We start from the raw sequence: 4,580 nt of genomic DNA on the forward strand, positions 1-4,580 counted from the left end.
ACTGTCAGATTTTTAAAGCTTTAGGACATTTTTATCAATACAACTCCACGTTATTTTTCAAAAAGTAGTTTATTTAATTAGAATTACAGAAAGAAACAAATGAAGACTTGAATAAATCTTAATCCTTAAAGACTTAATTTTTCTTTAAGCAATTAAAAACTTAACCAGTATCAGCAGAAAACTGACAAGAAATTATCTTGCTAAAACAAAATCTTTATTCTTTAAGCCAGCTCTTTGTAAACTTTATGAAGGGGGTTAGCCATTGCCAAACTGTTAGTGAAGGATATGGACAATAGACCCCAGGGAACCTCCCTTACTATTCCCCTACCCACCCCACCCTAAATGGGCCCACTGCCAAAACTCCTCCCATGACCTGGCCCTCCCATATCCTTCCTATGAAACCCAAACCCTTGTTGGAGGCTGCCACCATTTTCCCTCTTAAAAATGTGCCTTTCCGTTGCTTAATGAAGCATCGCTGGTCTGTTGAGGTTGGCCTCCATTTCCTTTTTCTTTTTGTATTCCCTTTCATATGCTTTCAGTTATATCCTACTTATAAATGTATTTTAAGTTCCTCTAGAATTAAACATTACTAAATTCACAACATCAGACAGCATAAAATTCATTTAACATTTCATGAAGGCAGTGAAGCATCTTTCTCATTAAAATAATAAACACAGGAAGTTTATACAGAAAATATAAAACTATAAATGAATATTACTTGAATTTTTCTATAAACAACACTATATAAATTTATTTTAAACCCCAAGTTAGCAAACATGTTACCAAAAGCTTGGTCCTTCTGCCGCAGTCTGGCTGGGCACACAATCACGAGCCACCACACAGCTTGTAGATTCAAACAGCAACTCTTTATTCCCGAACTCACACCAGCCGTCTACAATCACGTTCTGGGGAAATCCACATTCTCTTCCCAAATCCTCGTTCTCTCCCAAATCCACCTCCACTGGGCTTCTGTCTCTCAAAATATACTGTCTAAATCCCGTGAGAACTCAAGGGGAACTCAGGCAGCAGGATACGCCCTATTCCCAGCAGGAATAATCTTAAACCTTAAACCTGGAACTTAAACTGGGAACGCCCTAAACATGATTATCTTAAAACCGGGAACACCCTAATCTGCCTTGGTCCTTGAGCAAGGTCACGTACATTCAATGTCACTGCAACATGGGGTACGCTGGCAAGGAAATTGTCATACCTACTTGGCTGATGGCTCCCAGCATCCTTCTCTCTGGTGTAATCTAATAATGAGGACATGGTTTTGATTAAAAGGAAAAAGAATATGTATTGCTTTGCTAGCAAAGGAGAACTGAAAAACCAACCTCTATCTCAGAGCAAAGCCTGTCCAAAGAAGGGACATGACCTTTGTCCTTGGAAAAACCCACAGAGCACTCCTAGGCACATTCCCACTCTGCTAAGACAGACAGTTATCTACAAATAACAGGAGAGATCTGCTGCGCCAGGTGTCCCTGACTCAGTCAGGCTAGGTGGGGATCCATAGCAGCCCCCTAGCAGCCACCAATCAGCATGAGACAGGGAAATACCTGGGATGCCAGATGACCCTCCCAGTAGTTTATGGTGTTGGGAAACCATGTAGTTCAGCACATACACCCCTCTTGGCTTAAACCAATCAGTTCAAATGAATATCCCTTTTGTACTGACCAATCACCCCTACCCAACTTGTTCCCGCCAGTGAATGTGCTAATCATGTTTTAGAGTTGTTATTTGATTTTCCCACGGTGTGTGATGATTTGCTAAAAGAGGCTATGATGTACGTGAAGTCCCTGACCTCTCCAAAGAATGTCTAAAACTGCTGCAAACCCTGGGCTCGGGGCCTTTCAGCGTCACCAGTTGCTGTGTGTGCGCTCGGAGGACCGAGCTAGCTCGCAATAAACACCTCTTTGCTGCTTACATCGATCTTGGGTCTCTGGTGGTCTTTGGGGGTCCCGAATTCGAGCATAACACTACAAATAACAGGAGAGATCTGCTGAGCCAGGTGTCCCTGACTCAGTCAGGCTAGGTGGGGACCCATAGCAACCCCCTAGCAGCCACCAATCAGCATGAGACAGGGAAAATACCTGGGATGCCAGATGACCCTCCCAGTAGTTTATGGTGGTTGATAACGTGTTGGGAAACCATGTCGTTCAGCACGAACACCCCTCTTAGCTTAAACCAATCAGTTCAAATGAATACCCCTTTTGTAGTAACCAATCGCCCCTACCCAACTTGTTCCCACCAGTGAATGTGCTAACCATGTTTTAAAGTTGTTGTTTGATTTTCCCGCGGTGTGTAAAGATTTGCTAAGGGATGCTATGATGTATGTGAAGTCCCTGCCTTCTCCAAAGAATGTCTAAAACTGCTGCAAACCCTGGGCTCGGGGCCTCTCAGCGTCACCAGTTGCTGTGTGTGCGCGCGCGGAGGACTGAGCTAGCTCGCAATAAACACCTCTTTGCTGCTTTCATCGATCTTGGGTCTCTGGTGGTCTTTGGGGGTCCTGAATTCGAGCATAACACTACATACCCAGTATTTTTTCTTTCCTTCTTTCCTTCCTTCCTTCCTTCCTTCCTTTCTTTTTGAAACAATTTAGTGAGATCTAAATTGCTGAGTCTGGCCTGGAACTTGAAATCTTCCTGCCTCAGCCTCTCCTCACTGGGATTACACGCATGCACTGTTATGCTCGAATTCGGGACCCCCAAAAGACCACCAGAGACCAAGATCCATGTAAGTAGCAAAGAGGTGTTTATTGTGAGCTAGCTGGGTCCTCCGCGCACACACAGCAACTGGTGACGCTGAGAGGCCCCCGAGCCCAGGGTTTGCAGCAGTTTTATACACTCTTTGGGGAAGGCAGGGGCTTCACGTACATCATAGCATCTCTTAGCAAATCATCACACACTGCGGGAAAAATCAAACAACAACTCTAAAACATGATTAGCACATTCACTGGCAGGAACAAGTTGGGTAACCCTCTGTGGGTTTTTCCAAGGACAAGGGTCACGCCCCCTTCCATGGACAGGCTTTGCTCCTAGATAGAGGCTGGTTTCTCAGCACCACTGGATCCAACAAGACTGGCTATTTTTAAAAGGGTTTTTCTCAATTAAACTGTTTGCATGGTGTTGTGACTTAGTTCGCAAAGTACACTTAAGTGTACATGCACGATCTTACTTGATGGAATGGCATTAATTGTAAGCACATGGTGGACAAATGACACAGGAGGGGGATGGGAAGCAAACCCTGGAACAGCAAGCCTCTCCTTTATTCTCCAGCAAAGTCAATCTGGCACCGGAGGGCTCGGTTTCTGAGTATGGAAATGGCCCCCAGGTTATAGAAGGAGTCTGAGTTTTATAGTTTAAAATGAGGGTGAATCAATCATTGGAGACTGCGGATGTGCTGTTCAGACAGTCAGGGACCTAGTAATGCAGGTTAAAATTTTAACTCAGCAAGGCAGTTGTAAAAGGTTTGAAACTCAGATTTCACTACTTATCTTCCTTCCTCTGGGACCTAGAGCTTTTTGATTTGCTTTTCTCCTTCCAGGACTCATCTACAATGGGAAAAGGTAAAAGTCCAGGGCCCAGCCTTTCAGTATCTGCCTCGTCCCTTCAGGACCCATTGTGGTTGGGAAGGGGTGACTGTTTTCTTTTGGTGGAAATCCTGGGGATGAACCTGGGAAGGGATGAAAGTTTGCTTTTCCCTTAGGGCCCATTGTTACTGGGAAAGGATATACTGGGGGAGATTTAATGTTTGGCTAATTTCCCTCCCTCCTCCCTCTATTTTTCCCTTCCCAGGGACTGTCTTGTAGGAATATTATTTTCATTAACCCTTCATTAATTCTTGTCAAAGTTTTTATAAATGTACCTAAATTTGAATCTAATTCTAAAGATACTTTCTACCCAGGTGGTGATTAACCTGGATTTGCACGAGAAGCACTGCTAACAGGCACTCTTAACACAGATCTGATTAGATTGCTTTTGCAAACAAGTTGTTTTTCCCTGACCTGGTAAGATGATAAAGCTAAAGAGATTGTGTTTATTAGTTCAAATCTATTGCACAGACTGGATTGCTTTTGTTGTTGTTCTTTTTAGATGGATCGCTTTGCTCTTGCTAGTATTTTGTATTTTTATTTTTATTTTAAGACGGAGTCTCACTATGTTGCTTAGGGCCTCACCTAATTTGCTGAGACTGGCCTCAAACTTGGGATCCTCCTGCCTCAGACTTCTAAACTGCTGGGATTACAGGTGTGCACCACCAGGACTGGAACTGCAGTTTATTTGAAAACTGACAGTTTGTTGTTGTTTGTTTTTCCTTTCTCTTCTCTCTTTCCCTCTCCCCAACCTGGGGGGGGGGAACAAGATAACTCATCTTCCCATCAGAAGCTGAGTTATCTGTCCTTGAGTGCACACACCACAGGAATTGAAGTAATTCAGACCTACTGGATGGTGCCACTATCTCCCAAATCAACATGTGCCAGGACTGGGCACACCTGGAAGGTAACCTTTGAATTGCCCTTGCCTAGAGCACAGAGCACGTGAGGGCCAGGACCTGAGTTCGATCCTCAGCACCACATAAAAACA

The sequence above is a fragment of the Marmota monax genome, unplaced genomic scaffold (genome assembly GCF_021218885.2).
Source record: "Marmota monax isolate L192 unplaced genomic scaffold, Marmota_monax_Labrador192_F-V1.1 WCK01_AAM20220418_F8-fsc00157, whole genome shotgun sequence".
NCBI classification, from domain to species: Eukaryota; Metazoa; Chordata; class Mammalia; order Rodentia; family Sciuridae; genus Marmota; species Marmota monax.